At 42.8% G+C, this 23953-nt stretch overlaps 1 protein-coding gene across 1 annotated transcript in view; it reads left to right on the top strand.

Moving 5' to 3' along the window:
- Positions 1–23953, top strand: part of SUPT3H (SPT3 homolog, SAGA and STAGA complex component) — a 322329-nt gene that overhangs the window by 272652 nt on the left and 25724 nt on the right. The gene's annotated exons all lie outside the window — the stretch shown is intronic.

Below are 23953 nucleotides of genomic sequence, written 5' to 3'. Positions count from 1 at the left end.
ATCTCTCTTTTTATTATTTTAAAGAAAGTATCAGATCACAGGAAGGCTGAGCCAAAGGATAGTTCCGTCTACCAAGAATCTTGATGATTTTTCTGAAATCTTTACCTCAGCTGTTTTGAAGTCTTACACACATGGTGTATCAAGAGCTGTGTAAACTGACCCTTCCCCAGTCTTGTGCAGAGACCTGGACTCAGAATTGGCCTGCAGTGAAGACTGTGAGGTGTAAAGGGAAGGTTCCTTTTTCATGGAATGGGTCTAATTTAGGAAGCAGGACTACACAGTTGGCAGTCTTCTTAAATACTTTCCTCCTAGACCAGTGTGAAATAGCAGCTTTTGGCAAGCAGACAAGCTCCGTGAATTCATGTGGACTGTTTCTCTTCTGTGTGTAACTGAGATTCGGTGCCCAGTACCTAGTGCTTTCTGAGGGGAAAAAAATGATCTTTCTCAAAATCTTGCTGTGTTTTTGTACTGGTTGAAAATAAGCCCTTTGCACATATGGAAAATTATTAAGATTCCCTTCTTAAGAAAGTCCCTGAAATGGATTTTGGCAAAGATATTTGTTTTCTTGCTGCTCTGTCAAATCTGCCTTGTTTTAGACCACCGCACTCTGCCCAGTTTCTTCACAGCCATAACATCTAACTTTCTTTCAAAAGTGGGCAAGCTTGCTCTTTAATAACTTTGTTGAGAAAATATAAATAAATATACATTGCTTTTTTAAGCAAATCATGGGTTTTGCAAGCCAGTGACATCAGCATTTTACAAACAACAGTCACCATGTTGTGTATGTGATCATCTTGAAAGACGTCACCTCCCAAAATAAAAATACCAGTACAGCGAAAGGTCGGCAACTCAGAATACAGTGATGTGACCCTTAGCTTTTGTCATCTCTGATCGTTAGTGGCATAGTCTAGTCTGTAAAACCTGATAGCTGGCTAACTGTAGGAGAATCACAGTAAACTGTCACAAGCTCTTGTGGTTGGCTGTCATAAGCCTTGTGTATAGTATTGCATTATGTTGATTTCATCTGTAGTAAGATAACACAGAACATAGTCTGTTAAGACAGGGTGATTATTTATTGTCTCGTGATCTCTGGGAGCCAAGCACTTGGGACCATCTTGGCTGGGCAGTTCTGGCATGGAGTTTACCATAATGTTTAGCCATGTGTTCCTTAAGGTGGACAATTCCCCCTAAGGTGGCTCAGTTACATGGCTGACAAGTTAGTTCTGGGCCTTGTCTACTGGCCTCAGTTCTGCACAGGCACTGATGAAGTGTTCCCATTGCATGGAAGCTGGCTTATCCCAAAAGAAACAGTCCAGGAAAGAAACTTGGAATGGACAGTGGCTACCCAAGGCAAGAGTGACTGAGCTGAGCCCACAGAAAAGCCTGACAAAGGCACCTGTTGCATAAGGGTTTGAAGATGAGCTGTGCCAGGCTCACTACACAGTGTCGTCGAGGCTGACTTTCTACTGCCGAGTGCTGAGGCTGGATCCAGGGCTCCTGGGCATGGAGACTGTGCAAAGGGAGCCACAAGGTTGACATTTATCTTCATGACAGTGTTTCACGATTTTGCTTTAAATGATGTCCCAATACATACCAGAGCAGCCCCAGAAAACATTGCCTGCAGTGTCATCCTTTCTCCATGGCTACAGATGCTGGGTGTCAGGCTTTATCATTGTACTAACGGGTCATTCTACAAGAGATCTCTGTTTAATAGGGACCACAGCCATAGAGTCCTGGGCATAGTTGACTTTCTGTTCACACCCAACATTAAGTGAACATTTTTCTAACAGTTCATTTCTATAGGATGACTAATGTACCGTAGGGCAATTCAGACTTTTTTCTTTTAATCCACTTGGACAAATAAACCTGAGACTGCTGAAAGAATTGAGGTTAAACCCAGCTCTTCCCAAAGCTACTGAGTATATATGCTCACCATAGAGAGAGGCCTGCAATTCTCTGTCTAGCCAGGCTCGCTCCCTAATCCTTGACCTTCAACTAGTCCTTTAGTAAGACCTTGGGGTGAATCATCACAGCTAGGCTTTGCAGTCCTGACTCCAGGAAGTCTGCCTTCTCTGAGCCTCAGGCTTACCCAGTCTGATTTTCAGACTAATGGCATTTTAAATCATGTACTCACTGATGAAATTAGCACTATGTGAAATAGGTATAAAAGGTGCTCTGACCCTGTGACCTAAAGAGATTCATACAGTACATGAAATGGTCCCACCATGTCCTTGTGCCCTCATTTGGGACCCACACAGCTGGTGGGAGCCATCTTTCTAGCTGCTCTGCCTACTATCTCTGAAATACTAATCTGTTTGATGTGTTCTAATATCTTGTTTAAATGTGGGAATTGTACATGTCTTTTCCCTTCTTTTTATCTAAGAGGAATGTCACATTCACACTCACACACAGTGATAAAACATGATAAAAGCAAAATAGGACAGAGGTGTCATTACATTTTACCTTGAAATAAGTGGAAGGCCTAGTTTGATGTCTACACTTCATGGAGTCTTTGGTGCTTGTTGGAGAACTCCTGTTTGTAGTTAGAGCCTGGGCTGTGTGATGTGAAAGGTCCTTTCTGCTATAGTTTAGATCTGGAATGACCCCCAGGGATTTGTGCATTGAAGCCTCAGTCTCAAGGGCACTCTTAGACTGTAGTGGACGTTCTGGTCTCATGTCACTAAAAGCCTGTGCTTCAAGAAGATTGTGGCCTCTTCTCTTTCTGTGTCCCAATGTGAAGATGGCCATGTGTGCTCCACTGTGATGTGCCTGCCGTCCTGCCACAGCCAAAATTACCAGTCATCTTACTGATTCTCTGCTTAACCCTCTGACCTGCTGTTATCCTTGAGCAAGCTACTCAGTCTCTCTGGCTTCACTTTCCTTGTGTGAAAGTATTGGCAAATATAGGCCTTTCTGTGGAGCTGTCTGGGTTGAATGAGTTAAGTTTGGTGAAGCTCTTTGTAATATAATGTAGTGTAATAGTATTCATTACATTATTTATGTAAGTTAGGTGGAGGAAAGGAGGAAGGTGAAGCTTTTTTGCAGAAGTAGCCGAGAGTCACAAAAGCTATTTTTCTCAGGACAGACAGTGATAGAGCTAGAACTTGAGTTCCCAGCTTAGGAGTCACTAAAATACATCATTTGCACAGTGTCTTTTGAAAATGTGTTAGCTGCCTTTAAAGTAATGACTATCAAAGCTTCAGAACAGCAAGACTCTCAATCACAGAATGCTAGTGTTTCTATAGGGTGTATTCTAGAAAGGAGGAAGGAGTGAAAAGTTGCACATGGCCTGTCCCTGAGCCCCTAAGCATTCATGGGACTGTGATAATTAGCCTTCTTCAGAACTAAGTCAGTCCCACAAAAACAACTGTTCCTGCTTTACCCAGGAGACTTGCCATAGCTCATCCATTCTGCATTACCTTGCTAGCATGGCCGTGTTCCCACTTACATGGATAAATATGATGAATTTCACTTTAGGTTGGATGGCACCTGTGAGAGCCATAAAACAATGGTTTGGTTTTGGAATAGATTCTTGTTCCCTGGTCGTAGGTCTGCCTCGAGTGAGTGAATAAGGAATGAGCTCGCTCTCCCAAGTGTGCTGCCACCTCTGCCGAAAACACTTGAAACTCATCCTGAATTACCGCTGAACTTGCAGCACACTCTTGAAAAAGACTGGTGACAAATAGCTTCATTACTTCTTTGTCATATCATATAGCGACAGGCTCAACCTATAACTGACCGAAATACAAAACGGAAAAATGACAGAATGGAGTTCTTTGATGGACCTTCCATCCAGTGATAGGGTTCTGTGAGTCTAACTGAGGGAGAACGTTTAAGAAATGCTTGCTGGGAGTAGGTCTAGCACTGTGCCTGTCATTGGCATGCGTCCACATTGCCAGCATCATTAACAGTGTTTATCTTCAGGCCTGTTAGCTTTACCTAATGGAAAAGTAAAATAAAAATGGCTATAAGAACTGCTTAAAACAAAATATTGTTCAATTTTTATACTTCATATTATTTTTAAATGTTATGAAAATGTATTATTTTATTGCCCTGTAAAGGCACATATGCTTATTAATCTGGTTTTCTTTGTCTATTTATAAGGATGTTTTATCAAAATTGATATTTTAAATATTATAAAGATGTAATGCTTTGCTAAATTAGACTATAAATGATTAATTTGGAAAGCAAATGCATTTTAGTTATTTTTCTAGAGTGCCTCTGTTATAAATAGGCAGCCATTAGGAATCAAGTCACCTACATGAGCAGTGTCTTTGGACACACAGGCCTCTGCTCTAAAGGAACAATTGAGCCAACATTTGCCTAAACGTATGTCCCAGCGTGGGCTCTGCACTTTCCTTTTGTATCTTACCTACATTTTGTGCTCACTCAAAAGATTTCTCTAATTTCTTCCTATATGGATAGATTGATTTATGCTTTTAAAATATGAGAAAAACAATTTATTCAGAAAAATAGAGCTGAACCTCTGAAAGATCTTTTATTAAGGGGAACAAGTTAATATGTTAGCTGCTAATTACCTGATCAGGGATTTGACTTGCTAAAGCCATGCAGTGTACTGAAAAATACAGAAGTCAAGAGGCCTAGACACTTGGTCCTTGTCTCTGCCACAAGTCTTTCTAAAGGACCTCGGACCAGTCACATGACCTGTGGATGTCTGCCTGCTCAAGTGTGAAAGGAGGCTTGACAGCTTGATCAATGACCTTGGCTCGAGCAGTCGGCTTCTAACTTCATACCCTAGATGTGTAAATTGCACGCTGTATTAATTGTGCGCTCACCCTAATAAATACTATGGCCACGCATGAGATGACTTCCCCTTCAGTTCTCACAGTGCTACAGGCTGAAAAGTCCAAGGTCAAGATGCTAAGTCAGTGAACTGCAGTTGACCCACCCATTTCTCACTGTGTCTGCAGTGGCCTGATCTCTCTCTGTTTGTATGGACGGCTCCCTCTTTTTAGGCCACCATGCCTGTCATGTTAGGACCCTTAAGCTCCACGTCCAAATATGGTCACCTTAGGGGTTACCTTAGTTACCTTAGGTGCTTTCCTCCAGAACTATATCTTCCTCCCAGCATGCTCCTTTTTGGGAGTTAGACAGAAGTAGTAACTAAATTTCATGAGCTGTAAAACCCACTTCTGTCCTTCCACTATGCAGCTTTTAGGACTCAAACTAAAGTCATCAGCCTTGGCAGCAAGGCCCTTTACCTGATTGAGCATCTTGCCAGCCAAACTTTATTTATGTGTTCATGTATATGTCTGTATGAGTACATGCACATACCTGTACACACAGAGACCAGAAGGTTATCGATCCCTTCGAGCCAGAGTTACTAGCATCTGCCATGCTATTACAATAGTCAAAATCTGCAACTGTCTTCATCCCAATACATAGGAAGTATAGTATAGCTACGCACTGGCAGATTATGTAGTTACTAATATTTTCAAAAATGTATCCGTCTTCATGATCAACATGTTACAGTGAATAAGTGACTTAACACACAGCAAAATCTGAAGTACGCACAATCCATATGTATAAATCAGAACCACATGTTTAGGGTTTTTTTCTAGTTTTATTAAGGGATAAACTGCCCCACTATGTGCACTCCAGAGTTGCAGGCATCAATATATATATATTTACACTTTACTACTTTTATTTGGTAACTGAGTTTTCTCTTCTCCAAATTACCTTATTATAATGTGATGTTCAAATCTTGAGCATGCCATTCCTAGGAAAATCTCTTTGGTCTTTGTCCCTGGTTGAAAGATCTGTGTGGCAGATGCAGGTGATACTGTTCTATCAGCAGAAACTGAGTTATTTCTTTGAGCATTGTTTAGCAGATAAAATTAATTCACTAAGAAGACCACAGTGATCCGTAAGAGGGTGACAGGCTGGGCCGGAGGTGGGCTGTGGACATCACAGTGCCACACAGCACCTCCTACTGCACTTTGCTCTCCATCTTTGTTGTATAAGTTTGAAGATGAGATGGAAAAGAGGCATTTCTCGCCTCTGCTTTCCCGTGTGGTAGAGAAAACTTTAGGCCCTGCCATATGATTGACACCGCGTTAAAGACTGGTAGGTAATAGTGCATGTAAGCATTTCCTGACTAGTGGTTATAAGGGAGTTATTTCCTCATGGATTGCAGCCGTGTGCTTGCAAGTTGAAAAGAGACATTTCTATTTATGGGTATGATAACTTTTTAGAATTCTCTGCATTTACACAGAGGATGGATGGATGGATGGATGGATGGATGGACAAACACACAAGTTTTCTGAATATAATAAGAGTATTTGCCCACAGGCCACTCCTGCTAATCCCAGAATAATTTGCCAATTTCTCAAAGCAAGTGCAATAGAAAGTCTGGCTGAGTCCTCTGGCTCCTTATTACTGCTGGTTTCTAGCTCAGACACTGTTTACTGCTTAGAATTCTACATGCAGCAGAGTCACCGCATTGAGTCATATTTATGGATATCTTCCTAGAATCCCCAGATAAGAACTCCAGGGTACTGGAAGGGGTTACCTCTGGAGAAAATTACTTGCAAAGATAGCTCTTGTGGTAGCACCACTCTCCTTGTGGGGTGATACCTGTTTGCCTTTCGAGGGGCTATTATTGAAGGTAAAGGACACAGCAGCCTCTTGTAGTGTTGAGAGTTGGTTCCTCAGATTCTCTGAATAGCTGGTGAGAGTCTCTGCCATTTAATGAATTTTGTGGTGCACCTGTGGGCAGAAGGACCCAGCAGCACTTTCCTGCTTCGGGGCACAACAGAATGGGCCAAGTGAGCCCTGGTAACTTTTACCTTCTTCCATTCAGAGCAGTACAGGTGACAAACAGGAGTCAAAGGGAACATACAGATCCCGAGGAAATGACCAGTGCAACAGCACGGGTTCCAAAGACTGCAAGAGGGGTGTGGTTTTGGCTCCAGCCCAGAACAGGCATTGGGAACTGATGAGCAACCTCCTGTTGGGGCTGAGAATGCAAGAGGGATGGATGTGCAGTGCTGATTCCAACAGCAGACACTCCAAAGAGGGGACTGGGAGTGAGGGGACCACTTGTGGACACAGTGGCTGCAGATCCCTGGCCAGTGGCAGACACCATGGGTGGTCCTCCTGCTCAGCACTCAGACCCAGGGCAGGGCCAAGCAGAGGTCCACCTTGTCACCTAGCAAAGCACTGTGTGCCACAGCCCCATCCAAGCTGGCTAGTGGTGACATCATCCTTAAAACACTAAATGGAAGGCTCCATCCTTAGAGATTTTTTTAAGCTATAATTATTGGGGCAAGAAAGTTTTTGAACTTGGTTTTTAAATCTTACTTTACATTTTCCTGGGGTTTAGTTCTGTTTGCTTCCAGCATGGCCTAAATACCTACTTCAAAGCAAACATTCTAACAAGAACTTGTTAAAAGGAAGAGAAACCAGCCCCTGTGGCTTCTTGTACACCAGCGATGGAGGCCTCACAGAACCACGTTTGTGAGCTGAGTGTAAATGAATCCGAAACCTACAAATTAGATTTCCCTTGAAATACACATGGGCTTAAAACCTTAACGGGAAAAGAACTTGGCAAATCAAGTCTGACCATATTCAGCAAAACCTCACTAATTTGCACTAATGACCAAGAGACCCATTGAGAATTAGCTGAATTTCTGTGAGTGTGTTAGCATGGGAAAAAAAATACCAAAATGGGAGCGTGGAAGTTGGGGTAACGAGGGTAGAGAGGAAGGGGGAGGAGGAAAATCAAAGTTCTAGCATGAAACAAGCATACTTTATGGTACAATGAAGAATGTATTTGAACGGTTACTGGAATGAAACCCAATAGCTTAATGAGCGCCTTGCTGCGGTGCCTGCTGCTGGGGAGGCGGCCATGCCATAGGCCCTCCTGAGCCAGCAGCTAATGTGCACTTGGGCAAAGAGGCCTTTGCCTGATTGAAAGCTGGGGGGTTGTGGTTTGCACAGGGGTGTAAACCAATGAGATTCTACCGTGTGTCATGCACATTTGTTATGGACGCTGTGATTGCAAATCAGAATCAGGAGTGAGATTGCTTATTACAGCTTTTTAAAAAGAAAAAAAAAAAGCAAAAATGTACCACAAAGAGCAAAGGATGTTGGAATTCTCACTAGCTTCATCTTCTGCAGATACAGTGAATTCTACTTACTTTAGTGAATAGAAGATACTCACTTTTACATTTTCTGAATTGAAGGCTAGCTATTTAGTGCCTTTTATTGTGATATGAATTTTATTAAAAATAAAAGCATCTTTATAAGCAAATGTGTGAAAAGTTGTTGATTTATTTCATTATTCTGGGCCCACATTTCATAATGATAATGGTTCTTTTCCTGTGGCTGCTTTTATTATGTGTATCTGGGCTTTGAGTGGGGAAATGTGTATGTAGTGTAGTGCCCATGTAGTATAGTGTGCATGTAGTGTAGTGTGTATGTAGTGTAGTGCCCATGTAGTATAGTGCCCATGTAGTGTAGTGTGCATGTAGTGTAGTGCCCATGTAGTATAGTGCCCATGTAGTATAGTGTGCATGTAGTGTAGTGTGCATGTAGTGTAGTGCCCATGTAGTGTAGTGCGTATGTAGTGTAGTGCGTATGTAGTGTAGTGCCCATGTAGTGTAGTGCGTATGTAGTGTAGTGCGTATGTAGTGTAGTGTGCATGTAGTGTAGTGTGCATGTAGTGTAGTGCCCATGTAGTATAGTGCCCATGCAGACCAGAAGAGGGCATTGATCCCCAAGAGCTGGGTTACAGGTGGTATGTGTGCCGTTTAGAATGAGTGCTTAGGTCGGAACTCTGGTCCTTTGTAGGTGCTCTTAACCACTGAGCCATCCTTAAGCCCCTAAGATACCATTTAAATGAGTGTGATTACAGGAGGTGCCTCCCACACCGGAGCTCATGCCTTAGCTTTGAGACAAGGACTTCACAAGGGATTCAGACATACTATGTATGTCTGAAAAAAAATGCCTCTTTCCTCTGACTGAGAAGTTCGTGTTAATGATTTGTGTTTGTGCTGATTTGAATTGCTCCTTCAGACCTGCCTTTCTGAAAGCTACCTTTTTACCAGCTGAAGAATCATTTAGAACTACTTCTCAGCCACTGGAAACTGGAGAATAATAAATGTGCCCCAAAGGTTTCTCAGGATATAATTTGATGCAAATGGTTTTAGCTTTTGTACTGACCCCGAACCAGAAAAGGAATCATGACACCAACTGGCACAGAAAGGGCCAAACCCCAGTAAACACATAGTAAAGCTCTCTACCCTCACCAGTTTTCATCTCTCCTTTCCTCCCCTAATTCAACAGTGACCACGATTCATGCAGTCCTTCTGGGGCATCCCTCCTTCAAGCCAAGAACACAGGAAGTAATAAAAGCAAGGGGTTTCTTTATTAGCAAGCAAGCATACACACACACACACACACACACACACACACACACACACACCTCACAGGAGCTATACAAAAGTTGCTTTTCATACCAACACTGTGGAAAAATCTTTTGCAGCAGAACACCTTAGAAGGTTAGAGAACATTCTGCATGTTCTCTGTGTCTGTAGGATACAGCGTAGATGATCTTGCCCTGCACAGCCTCAGATGTCCTCTTTCTGGACAGGCCTTGTTGACCCTTCCATGGAGCATGTGCTGTCCTTGCTGTGTAATTGTCTGCCATCTGCTGTGAAGCATTGTATCTGTTGTGCTCACAAGGATCTTCCTGACAATAATAAGAAGTAAATAATGTGTATGGAATAAAGATGTAGTAAATGGGAAAAGAAAGAAATAACATGAATATATCCTACAAGTTTGTGTTGCTTCTGTGTCTTAGTAACTTTTATTACTTCATTTTCTCCTTAACTAATAGTTTTTTCAGTTCTTTTTTAAAGTTTTTATAAGTACTTTCAAGTAGCATATTGTGCTCTCCTGCTCTCTCCCTCCCTCCCCCTCTCTCCCTCCCTTTCTCCCTCCCTCCCTCTCCCTTTCTCCCTCCCCCTTTCTCCCTCCTTCCCTCCCTCTCCCTTTCTCCCTCCTCCTTTCTCCCTCCCTCCCTCTCCCTTTCTCCCTCTCCCTTTCTCCCTCCCCCTTTCTCCCTCCTTCCCTCCCTCTCCCTTTCTCCCTCCTCCTTTCTCCCTCCCTCCCTCTCCCTTTCTCCCTCTCCCTTTCTCCCTCCCCCTTTCTCCCTCCCTCCCTCTCTCTCTCCCTTTCTCCCTCCCTTTCTCCCTCCCTCCTTCCCTCCCTCCCTCCCTCTCCCTCCCTCCCCTTTTCTCCCTCCCCCTCCCTCCCTCCCCCTTTCTCCCTCCCCCTTTCTCCCTCCCCCTTTCTCCCTCCCTCCCTCCCTCCCTCCCTTTCTCCCTCCCCCTTTCTCCCTCCCTCCCTCCCCCTTTCTCCCTCCCCCTTTCTTTCTCCCTCCCTCCCCCTTTCTCCCTCCCCCTTTCTCCCTCCCCCTTTCTCCCTCCCTCTCCCTTTCTCCCTCCCCCTTTCTCCCTCCCTTTCTCCCTCTCCCTTTCTCCTTCCCTCCCTCCCTCCCTTTCTCCCTCCCCCTTTCTCCCTCCCTCCCTCCCTCCCCCTTTCTCCCTCCCCTCCCTCCCCCTTTCTCCCTCCCCCTTTCTCCCTCCCCCTTTCTCCCTCCCCCTTTCTCCCTCCCTTTCTCCCTCCCCCTTTCTCCCTCCCTCCCTCTCTCCCTTTCTCCCTCCCTCCCTCCCTCCCTCCCTCTCTTCCTCTCTCCATATAGTCAAACCTTGTTGAGATTCATTTCCCAACTTGCCTTGCAATTAAGATATTCATTTAAAGATTAAACCTTGAGAAGTTTAAGTTGTGCATAATTCCAACTTTCTCAGGATTTTTGAAATTAAATATTTTGTCACATTCAAGGAATTTCTATTGTATTTCTTCATCAAGTCTTTAATGGACTTTGCACTACTAATATTTTAACTTTTATAAAAGACAATGATGGCCTAGAAGAAAGACACAGTATAGAATTTTATTATTTCTTTATAATGATCAGTGGCCATAGTAATCTTTATGGGCGAAATGAGAGCATGCAGAGGTTCTATCATTGGAGGAAGGAAATTTACTTTCATACAGAAATTTATCACTCCTGTTACACAGGTGCAAATGGTGAGATAAAGAAAAAATAATGAACAGTTCTAAATTAGTGAAGGCTTCGAGAAAAGGAGGTTGCCTTGGTTGAATTTAAAAGCCAGAATTGGTTAGCCAGACAGGAGGGGCTTAATAGTCAGGAAGCATGCACAGATATCAAGTTCCAAGGAGGTGTGAACAGAGTGAGACCAGGAAGTCCTCCAGCACTGGAAAGTACTAACGTGCGTGTGTGTGTGTGTGTGTGTGTGTGTATGTGTGTGTGTGTGTGAAGGAGGAGGTGATAAGGCAAGCAGAGATGGGAGGGGCCTAGTTAACTCCAGATACACAGCCTGTTCTCCAGATAAGAGCTCACATGCTGCTCTAAGATCAGATCAGAGCAAAACTACCATGTTAGCAGTAGTAGAACCGGAAACTCAGACTTTCCAGTATGGCTTCTCCTTACTGTTCTATGTTCCCCTTGGCTCACCAGCTAGGACATTGCCACACCCAGGGCTTTTCTCAGCCCACCTTGGAAAAACAACCCCATGCTGGGGTTTTTTGTTGCTGTTTCTGGTTTTTGGTTTGGGGTTTTTGTTTGTTTTTTGTTTGGTTTGGTTTTGTTGTCAATGTGACACAGCCGAGAGTCATCTAGAAAAGGGGACCTCACTGAGAAATTGTCTCTGTCATATTGGACTTCAGGCAAGTCTTTGGGAATTTTCTTGATTAATGATTGATATGGGAGGGCCCAGGCCACAGGATGGTGCCAGCCCCTGACAGCTGACTCCTATAAGCATGGCCTCTGTGGCAGGGTTCAACCTTGAGTCCCTACTCTGGTTTTCTTCATAGTAGACCGTGATCATTAAGTGTGAGCCCAATAGACCACCTCAAGTTGCTTTTGGTCATGGTGTTTATCCTATCAATAAAAAGCAGTAAACTAGGCCAATCCCTTCCCCTTGTAGATTAGAAACCTAAGGTTGAAGGCTAGAATGTAGTCATGAATTAATGGTAAAACCCAAACTAGAACTCTGTCCCTTAATTTCCAATCTAGTAGTTTTTAAATATATGATATTGGAGAAAGAGAAAAAGAGAAATTTCCCCTTTCACAAATATAGTATATAAAAGAAAATACTAAAAAGACATTCTTCATTCCCTATATACTCATCAATCTTATTAATGGAGTTTTTTTTTTTTTTTTTTTTTTTAACATACTCTTCTCTTCTTAGTTCATCCTGTTCCCTGGGCCTTCTCATGCCACTGCTGAGTTATCCCTCAGCCTGAAGTTTAGAGAACTCAGTACAGAGAGTTCTCTGCTAGGACCTCTTGTTAATGGAATCCATTCCCATTAAGGCTTGATGGTGCCTGGGTGACTGACCCTGTTAAATAGTGTGTCAAGGCTGGATCCTGTTCTAATGGCAAAAGCAGCAGAATTGCAGTGTGGAGACCTGGTTATGCTCCCAGCCCAGCCATTAAGTAGCTGAATAACATTTGGAAAAGTCACTCAGGCTCAGCTGTACAATGAGAAAGTTAAACTAAATTATCCCTCAGGCCCACTCTGGCTCCTACAGTCTGTAATTCCAATCACAGTGTACGTTGTGCTTTATCTGTGAGCACTGTGGCATTTAATAGGCTGCTGTTAGCTCTCATTTTTGGTGGTCCTCATGACTGAGGAGTGTTAGGTACACAAAGTAGTTGACTATGGAGAGCTCCAAAGAGATGCAGGAGTGGGTGTTTTCTACCCAGGGCAGAGGGAAAATGCTCATGGGATATGTTGTTTGCCCATTACCAGCCCCAGTCTGGGACTTTGAATGACTTCACTGATGTCCGTGCAGTTATGTGCCCCATCGTCTTATCTGTGGATAGCACAACCATGCAGAGTCCACAGAGCACTAAGGAAACCACTGTGAAGAGCTCCACAGTGCCAGTATGCACTCTTGTAGCATCCTCGGGGCTCCTGAGCCTTCCTAGATTCCCAATTGGCCTTTCATTTTCCCATCTCGTACTTCAGCAAAACCCTTCCTCGCTGTGTCAAACAACCCTGGAAATCAAGCCCTACCATTTTAAGAATAAGTGTGATATAACAAACAATGACATTATTATATCGTAAGGACAAGAAACAGGAGTTAAGTTATAAAGCAGAACATTCATATTTACACAGGCTTGTTTTAATAACCAGCAAAATTTTGGACGAGAACTAGAAAAATAGTTAGAAGATAAATGGACTTATGTTTCAATGTTATGATTTTTCACATACACTACAGTTTATTTTTACTTTTTTTAATCCTTAAATTTCGGATAGGACCCTGGGAGAGTTGTTGGCATCCTTTGGTCAACACGTTTGTCAGGGTATTTTCGTTTTTCAATGTCCTTCTAGGGTTCTGTTAAGCAGTAACCTCATTAGCAACACAGTCAGCATGGTTTAGTATGAAGCTTTACCACAAAGAGGTTCTGTATTCCAGTTGCCAGGACTTAACACTTTTGTGACAGGGGAGAAAAAGAAAGCTTCTCAGAAGGAGAGGCTGGGACGCTGTTTACTCTAAATATTGGACCTTCCATCTGAAGGTTTACAGAGGCTGAAGAATTGTTGAATTTGGAGATTTGGAAATAAAAATCTCCAGCAAACTCTAAAAATGTTCCCACCTGAAAATTAAACTCTGTTCACTTCCATGAGGATTCACCTCACAGAGCTCTGGAGCAATCATCCTTCCTTCATCATAAATACCTTTCAGGAAGAGGCTCAGAATCACCCTCTTCTGGAGGGGAAAAAACAAAACATCCTGGCCTAGGCTAGTATGCTGAGAACAGACTCACTTACACTTAGTGGGACTGGCTCCTGTTTCTCTTTAGATCAGTCTGTCCTTGAAGCTGCATTGGATTAGAATCATGAAAGTCTTAGAGGCCCAATCCAAATTCACCATGGCAGTGTCCAGAAGAGCTGGAAACTCACAAATTGAAATCCTGTTCAGCTCCATATTGTTTTTCCCTTTTACCTTTAGCTTCATGTTATCAAGCTAATAAAAATAATGATAATATTACAGATTTTCTTTGAGGACCCTTATCATGGTCTATCCAAACAGAATGTACCTCACAGCCATTGTCACTGTGTAGAGAGGGGTTATATACAGCAATATATAAAGCAAAGAAAGCAAAGATCTCAATCATTAAGTCTCAACAGCAATAGAAGCAGGTTTTATTCACATAGTTAAAGAAAAGTGACCTTGGTGCCTTCGTATGTGACTGGGTGACTGTCACTCCATCATGACAATAGACAAAATATAAAACTTTACTTTTCATTCCAGTTGTGGGTTAGCATCTGGATGAACTAACTTACAGAACAGTTCAGGGCATGAGCTGGAACCATATAAAAATACTGTGGGAGTGTGTGTGTGTGTGTGTGTGTGTGTGTGTGTGTGTGTGTGTATGGTGTATATATGTGTGGTGTATATGTATGTACATGTATATGGCATATATGTAGTGTGGTGTGTATATGTGTGTGTGTGGTGTGTATGGTGTATATATGTGTGGTATATATGTATGTACATGTATATGGTATATATGTAGTGTGGTGTATATATGTGTGGTGTGTATGGATGGATTGACCTATTTTTATTTGTCTATTGACTAGCATTTATTCTCCAGGTTACCTTTTTCTAGCACATAAGTTCAGCTAAGTTTAAAAGTGATTATCAAAACAAAGAAAGTCAAAAGACCCAAGAGGTTCTCTGTATTTACCTCCTTCTTCTCTGATATGTGGTAAAGTCAATAATAAATGGTACCTACCTTATAGGGTTGTTGTGAAGGATGTGGGGTGGAATAAATGTCCCCTGAGCCCTCTGGGGGCTTGCTGAGATGACTGACAGTAGACAGAGAAAAGGTATTTGTGCTGATGTACATAAGCCTGGATATGCACAATTTCAGAAGAACAATGAGGATGGCAAAAGATTTTTAAGAGAAATTAATAATCTCAAAGAAGAGATGGGCCCTAGGGGAAAATGTTCTGAGTGAAGTTACAGCAAGCTGTGGGATGGAGACAGTGGGCCTCACTGTGAGCCAAGTCTCTCTGTGGGTACAGAGACCTTTATCTCTCTTGTCTGATACTTTGAGATTTCTGAGGAGGAAGTTTAAGGTAATACATGCTTTCTAGAGAACAGACCCTCAGATATAAGGAAACATCAGCATGAGCCCCTTCATCATCAACAGTGAAGGCTAAAACAACTTAATTCTAAGGCTTTTCATAAGGCCTTCTGCTTCAGATTCCCTTCATTCAGAGTGTCATACTTTGGGCTATCATTTTGATGAGCCCCAACAAGGACTTAGAGTAGTGCTTAGCACATAACAAGTAATTAATCAATTTAGCCTTTACGGGTAGTGTTGCCAGTATCAGTGTGTTACTAAGTTTTCTAGTGAATATTTATTGGCCTCGTGACAGGGTGTCAGGTGTTAGTGTCATGTTTCAGAAAGGCTTTCCCCTTATCTAAGGAGGCTCTGGGCAAGGATGGGGACAGCTCTAGTGCAGTGAGTAGGCTTAATGGGTACTGTGGACTGAGCACACTTAGGTAAAGCCTAGCTTTGTCTGTTTTAATCCAGATAAGCCTAAGAAAAGTGTCATCTCTTCTGTCCTAAAGGACTAGTGGAGTTTGGGGGACACAGAAAAACAGGAGCAAAATCAGAACACACACACACACACACACACACACACACAGAGTTGATATGGATCCTTTTTTCCCTAGTAGAAAACAAGTCAGTGAATGCAAACAGTTGACAGCAGCCCCAGAATTGTGGCTCAGTTGCTTGCCCAGTGCATGAAGACCTGGCTCCAGTTCTCAGCACTGCACAGCTGGGTGTGATGCATACCTGGAGTCTCACTCAGTACTGGGGGTGAGGAGCAAGATGAACAGAAGAGCAAGGTCATACTCAGTTCTGTAGCACATTCAAGGGCAGTTTGGGGTACGTGAGATGTTGTCTCACAAAAGAGAATGAAGAGGAACAGAGTAGCCAGATCTCTCCATGGAGGCTGCTCACCCCGGTTAACAGCCATTCACCTCACACCCCACATGGATCAGGGAGAGTCTCCTCTCTTCTGCCTTCATCCTCTTCCTAGATTAGACCCCCTGCATGGTCGTTGTCTGTGCTCCATAAGGGAGCATCAGTGTGTTCTGTCTCTCGTTTTGTCAGAACATCACATAAAGGAAATGGTATGAGAAAGGATGCTCAGACGATGGAAGCGAAAACGAAACAAGGGTGCTCCACCAAATGCTGGGATTTTTAATACAAAGATGCTTCTTTGAACCTGAAATGGCTTTACTGTTCAACCCAAATGTTTTGGGCTAGTTTATGGCATTAAAATGTTGACAGAATTGAAATATATACCTTTCTCTCATATAATAACACACCTAGTTCTCCACTCATGAATGTTAAAGCGACCGTGACTTCTTTATTGCAGATTTTATTCTCATTTATGAGTTCCATGTTAAACTGTTAAATCAACAGAATCATCGCCTTAGCCTTAAATTATCGCAGCATGTCATTAGGAAAAGCAGCACCGTACATTTAATGGCTGCTTTGAAAAGTCATGTCATGTTGCCGTGCCCCACATTTGTGCTCATGTGTTTCCATGTTTAATTTATAGGGAGTTTGTTTAATTTACAAGGAGCTGCTGGCTGCTTCCTGTTGTGCATTGGGTCTCTCAAAGCCCGACTATTTAGTTATAGCGGGGGCTGCTGTCCTGTGATAGCCCAGTGAAGCTGGCCTGCTATAGGCTAGAATACAAGTACTAGAGAACTGGAAACAAGAGAGACCGTGCTCCCGAAGGCTCCGGCCACCACTCAGGGCACCGTGACTGCATTTCCATAAATGCATGAGGGAGTTAGGTTGCAAATACTTGAAACTGTTTATTTTCATTTTTGGCCCGATTTTGTAGCATTGAAGAAACCATGTCGAATGATCCTGAATATTCTTAAAGAAAAGGCAGTTCTACTTACATAATGGTTTGCATGTGTGAGCTCCCTCGGGCAGAAGCATTATAATTAGTGTGTAGTCTCCCAGAGAAGAGACTATCTGTCTTAGAGCTGTGATAGCCACATTTGACTGCCAGAGCTTAGGGCAGAGCACTGGGAGTTTTGTTCAGGGATAAACACTCCCCTTTCCTCACTGCCTTGGCTCAGGCTGGAGAAGTGAGGGGAGCTAAGTACAAACAGCTTCCTTCCTCATCGAGCAAAGCATGAGAAAGATCTTAGCTTCTTGACACCAGTAGCTTCGTTTCAACTCTGTGTGGAACTCTTTGGGCAACTTTTCAAAAAGGCAGAAGATACAGTAAAAGACACCCAACCTGCCATTCTCCTCATAAGGTGGCACATCATCAAAGACTCGCTCTCTTCTGAGAACAGCCATTTCCTCCCTGGGGACCTGAAAGCATGGACTAGACTTCCTTACACGGCTGTCAGCCACTGTTAAAGACAGTTTGTGTAGGCTTCGTGGCGGGCGGTACGGGCTTCTCAGTCTTGTTATTAAACAAGAATAATGAGAGGATAAATGGTTGGCTGCCTTTTAGATAGATCAGAAGGAAGGGGAACCAACAGCTGTCCTTGAACCAAAACAGGAAAAACTAAACCCACATGTGCCCACTGTAATGAGTGTGTGTGTGTGTGTGTGTGTGTGTGTGTGTGTGTGTGTGTGTGTGTGTGTGTGTCTGTGTGTCTGTGTGTCTGTGTGTGTTAGGGTTTCTAGTAACATAATCAAACATCATGACCAAAAGCCCAACTTGGATAGGAAAGGGTTTTATTTCAGCTTACAACTTCCATGTCACACTCTGTCACTGAGGGAAGTCCAGGCAGAAACTGAAGCAGGGGGCACAAAGGAGTGCTGCTTACTAATGTGTTTCCCATGACTTGCTCTGTTTGCTTTCTTTTATATCTCAGGACCACCTGCCTAGGGAGGATACTGCCCACAGTCGGCTGGACCCTCCCCAACCAATCATTAATCAAGACAGTGTCCCATAGCTTTGCCAATAGGCCAATCTGATGGAAGCATTTCCTCAGTTGAGGACAGCCTGTGTCAACTAGACATAAGCTAGCCAGCACAGTGTGAGTCCTGTGGGTGTATTTGATGCCTTATAGCTTCTCCCCAATCACATATGTACCCTCTCCATCACAGTAGCCTTTGCTATGGGGTAATGCTTGAGTCACTGCAGTATATAAAAATCTGAATTACCTGATGATCAAACATGGCACATTTCAGGTCAGCATTGGGGGGGGGGGGGGGCATGTGCAAAAAAAAAAAAAACATTCTACCAATAAAGAAGGTAGTCTCATTAGGAGAGCAAATGAAGACAGACCATGCCTTCTGTGTCTCGCTGTGCCTGCTTATGTTTGTTTCTGAGTACACTGGGGACATGCTGTCTGCCAGCACATATCTGTTTCCATGGGGAACATATAGACTTCAAAACCTGCTGCTTTGAATGAAGCATCTGTCAGTCCATTCAGGCCAGCTCAAGAGATGGCCCTCCACAGCAGCCTCTTGAAAAGGGAGCAGAACCAGTGAGTGTGCTTTAGTGACTGTCCTCAGAAAGAGTAGACAGTTGAGCAAAGTCTTTGTGGTAAGAAGAGCTGTAAAGTCAGAAAGCATGCATTTCTCCTCTGGTCCTTTCCAGACATCACATGGACAGCAGCTGCTACAATAGGATAGTTAGTCAGTGGCTGTCATTCTAGCAGGTACATTGACAGGCACATGTTAAAATAAGATTTAATTTGTATTGTGTGTGGGTGTGCTCACCCATGCACACTCAGCTTGTCACAGCACATGTGTGGAAGTCAGAGGACAACTTGGGGGAATCAGTTTCCTCCTCCTACCATGTGAATCTTGTGGATTGAACTCAGCTCATCAAACTTTGTGGCAAGTGCTTTGCCCACTGAGCCAGGTCATTGCCCCATGGACATATTTTTATGTCCTCTTTCTTCTGTCCTTTAGAGTGGGAAATACTATGTTTTCTCTATGGAGATCTTAGAATTCAAGGGGTAGAGATTGTAAGATTGTCTCCAAGATATTTGAAGACAAGTCTTGTTTCTAGATCCTATACAAAATTCTTTGAGTTGAAACACTTATCTAATGGAGTTGTTTCTATGTGCCTTTCATTGTAAGGAATAGCTAAAATCCCATGTCAGATGTATTTGAAATGCTTATGTTTTTGCTTTTATGTGTTTGTGGTCCTGAATAGAGACTAGAAGAACATAAGGACATGTGCATTGAAGGGAACACTGAATAGAGCTGGGTCCACAGGCAACTTAAGGGCAGGAGATTCTGGCCCAAAGAATAATTGGGGTAGGGAAGGGAGGAGGAGACTTAGCAGAAGAGGGCATCTGAAAGGAGAAGAAAGCAAGCTGGAAAAGATGATGGTGACAGGGTTTGTCTAGTGTCACCCCAGTAATTGTTTTTCCTCCAATCTTGTCTGTTTCTTCCAAGCCTTTCTCCCTCACCAGGAAGCACTGACAACCATAACAAAATCCTTGCCACAACTGAGAAAGGCAAGACATGGTGTCTATACCGTGAAACAATGTCTGAGAGCAATGGCTTTTCCCTTTTACTTGGCATCCAAACTCAGAGGAAATTCATTAGGGCCTCATTTAAGCAAGTTGTTTGTCTCATAGAAACTTGCTGGAGAACAGCAGACAGTCAGTGCTAGTTGAGTCCATGTAGGGCTCAAGGAACAGCCTTTTTGTAGGAGTAATTCTAGGTACATTTTGTGAACTAAATCAAAGAAGGAACTATACTGTTTCGTAGCCTGAGCTTCAAGTGTATTTTTACTCCGGGGTTATAATAAGCCATGTGGGTTCATTCTGTCACATCTTGTGTGTGAGCCTTAGTCTTTAACAGCTGAGCCATCATTCTAACCCATTTCTCAAAATGTTAATTCAAATAGTAGGAAATAAAAATCTACTTAGAAGGCATTAGGGGGAATATTTTCCCTAATTCCTTCAAGGAGACCTTGTTCTGTAGAATGATGGCTCTTTGATAAAGAAGTCACATTTCTTTTTCTCAGAGAATGAGCACCTTCATCAGTCAATTTGAGATTAATTTCCCCCATAACTGTGTGCCTGGCTGCACTGTCAGCCATACATGCAGTGGCCCAAGGCTGGTTGATATTGTCAGTCACAAGACAAGACAGCTGTTCTCATCCTTCCTGATGCTGCAACCCTTTAAGACAATTCTTCATGGAGTGCTTACCCTCAACCATAAAATTATTTCATTGCTACTTCATAATTTTGCTACTGTTATGAATCATAATGTGAATATCTGATATGCAGGATCTCTGATATGGGACCCCCAAAGGGTCAAGACCCACAGGTTGAAACAGTGTTCTAAGAGTGTTTCCTAGTGAGCAAATCCACTTCCAGCTCATTCAGCCAGTTCAGAGTTCTTTAGCGATTAGTTCTTTAGTGATTTGGCTCTATTTCGCTCCTGTATTTAGGTAAATGTCATCTACAGATGTTTCTTAGCATTTGCCTAAAAAGCATTATTTACAGGTATTTTAAATTATTGAAATTATTTATGTCAGGTAAAGCTAAAGACAATCCTCTTCCTCTGGTCTCCACATGGAATGTGTGTTTAAACTTTCTTCACATGAGCTAAGTTCATACCTATATGTATTACCTGTGTGTCATCAACAGTCACACTGTCTTGAGTTTCCACAAAAGACTTGGTCTCAAGGGTGCAGTTTCCACACCAACAACTGTTAACCATAACCTGAAAGTGTCTCTGCAGAAGCCAATAACTTACTGTGAATATAAATACAATCACTTACAATTGAAGGAATGGAAAGCCATGAAATAGAACTCACTGCACATACGAGAATGTAATCTATAGATACAGATATAGATAGATCTAGCATCTGTATCTTTATACTCATAAAGGTCCATTAATTGACTGACTGATTCATATCTAGATAAAGAACATGTAAGACCCAGAACAAAATAGCCCCAGATTCTCCTGACAAAGAGCCAAATAACTGAAAAAAGAAGTTCAGTATTTAGTCATACCTTCCAAAATTCATTTCTGCTTTCTCAAGAGCTTTATGTCTTCCAGCCACAGAGAGCCGTCAGAGAGGGTGGATCATTTTATTTCGATTGCTTCTCCAGCACTAGCCCTGAGGGACAGACTTGATGATCTAATGGGCCTTTCCCATCTCTAATATCTATAATTTTGGCTATTCTGTGGCAGCTTCTTATTGCTTTAAATAAGCCATCTTAATTTAAAAAACATACATCTGGATTTGACCTGCCTAATATATGTCAAGATGTGTGTGTCCCTCTAAAATCTCCCCAGGGACTTTCTGAGAGACTTAAAGAAACTGAACAAATCAGAAAGGAAAAAAAAAGGGGGGGGGAGAGGGAAGAGGCTATGAGTCAAGCAATTTTCTGTTTATTTTATTTAAGTTTTTATTTTTCAGTAATGAGACTATCCCCTAGGCCTCTTTAAATCATTTATTGGTTAAAATTTAATCTGAGCCCAAGTGTATTCTTACTTGAGCAATTTTTAACTTTAAAATTCTGTTTCTTGGAAGTTGGCCTTCCACTAACTAGCACTTTGGTTCCCAGACTCCATTCGTCCTCTCTGACCAACCCTTGGCCTCAGATCCACTCTGCAACTTCCCAGACTCCACAGTCCAAGAAGAAGCATCTATGCATTGTTCCAGATGTCAGCCAATGGGGCTCTGGGCCAGGCCTGCTAAGAGCATCATTACACATGTACAGACACATCTTCTCCCCAGCTAAACACCTCCCCATCACAATGCACTCTGGCTTTCATGCATGTACCACTGTGCAGCATCCAGCTCTGCTCAGGCCCCTCGCCTTTATTTCTTCTTGGCCGGTGTTGTTCATTTCATACAGAGGTCCTGTTAGCTGTTTTCAGTTAATATTTTCTCCAGCATATACGGTTACTGCCTAAGATGATTCTGCCAGACAGGAAGAACAGAGGACAGTGTCTGTGTGTCTTGTCCATGAGTCTATTCTTGTCTTATTTGAAGATGAATTCACCTTGAACACTTAGTTACATTCTCTAGCCGTTTCTCTAGATTATTCCAGTTAGAGGTGGGTCAAACCAGGGTAGCAATTTCGGTTCATTTTGAGGGCTCATGCATACTGGAATGAAACAAGTACAGTACAATTTTGCACTGATTCATTCAACAAGTGCCTTCTGGCCACATGCCATTTCCCAGGCACCTCATTAAAGTACATTAAACCCTCCCCATGTGTGATATCCAGGGTGTCAGCTACAACTTAGTTTGAGTTGAAGCTAGTCACAAGGTATTATTCGTTTCAGTTGTTTACACTAAAATGACCTTTTAAAGAAAGCCAGGCATGCAAACACATGCCTATAATTGAAGCATTGGAGAGTCTGAGACAGAAGAATTGTGATCTCCAGTGCAACCTGGACTACATGGTATAGTCCTGTCTCAGGAAAACAAAAGTAAACCAATCAGCATCCTGAGTTCCTTTGTCTGAACATCCCTGAGGACACAGGCATGAGGACTGAAGCAATGGGGACAGTAGGCTTGGGCATTAGGGAGACTGGGGCTGTGAGATTTACATAAGTCAGCTACCATTCCTGAGTCACACTTTGTTCACTTAGAATCAATGTAGTAGCCTCACCTGCTCGCCAGACTTACACCAGGTTTTATATGGGATGAGCCTGTGGAGGAGCCTTGTCAGCAAACCACTGTAAGAAGTACCCAAGTATGTGGCTGTTGGTGTCAGCCCAAGTGTTTCAAAAGCCAAGCAGTCAGAACACCTTTAATATCTCCCAGTCCTTGAAAAGGGGGGCTCATTTATAAGAAAGCTCACAAGAAAGCCCTAGTTTGCAAAAGCTGTTTGCAAGCTAGAGGTGAAGCCTAATGGTAGGGCACTTGCCAAGCATTCTTGAAGCCATAGGTTCTATCCCCAACCCTGGACAAAGAAAACCAAACAGCAATTGCAGAGATCACACAAATGCACACAGAATATTACTAACATATTTTACTTATCATAAGAAATAAAGCCAACAAAGAATTAAGCCTGGGAATGGACCTGAAAGATAAATGATATTTTTAACTAAAATTGGTGGCTCCCTGCCCAAGCATTCGTGTAGGATGCCATGTGGGCCTTAGGGTATTTTTGAATTCCCCAAGTGGCTCTAATGTCTCACCAGCCATAGTTGGGATAACTCACTTAGCCAGGGGGATTTTTAAAAAGACCTCTAGGAGTCTGTAAAGATGAACTGTGTGGCACAAAGTGGCAGCCAGTGCTTGATGTGTATCTAATAAAGTGGCACTGAAAATGACTGAGACCCAGCGGAACAATGGAGCTTTGACCTTTGGCTCATCAGAATAGATCGAAGAAATATAACAGGTATTTCAAATATTCCATAAGTATGAAGTTTCTATTTAGAAGTCAGTTTCAGCTACAGGAATAGCTGTAGACTGAGATATCTGCCACCGGACATTTGTAAACCAGAGTGCAGGTGTGCTTTTCACAACTCTTATTTCCTGGAGTATTTCTGTGATGCTAATCTGGGTTGTTGTAACCAGTAAGCTGATTGCTTTCGATGCACTGAAGCTTTGATGGTGGTGACCAGGTTTTCAGAAAGAGCAGAGCTAGGAAGTGATAAGAAAGGGGACCAGAGGTCAAAGATGGAACTCCATAGCACACCTCTCACTTGGCCTCTCAAGCAGCAGTCCCCTAGGATTTGATTTCAAACACTACATAAGACAGTTCAAAGATAGTTGATCCCAGCCAGGTGGAGAGCCACATGCCTGTAATCCCAGCACTTAGGGGGCTCTCTGTGCGTTCAAGGCCAGCTTTGTCTTCATAGCAAATTCCAGGATAGCCAGAACTATATAGTGAGACCC

This window comes from Micromys minutus (assembly GCF_963924665.1).
Source record: "Micromys minutus genome assembly, chromosome: 5".
NCBI lineage: Eukaryota > Metazoa > Chordata > Mammalia > Rodentia > Muridae > Micromys > Micromys minutus.
Note: the sequence above shows the minus strand (reverse complement) of the source record. Positions and strands in the feature narration are given on the sequence as shown.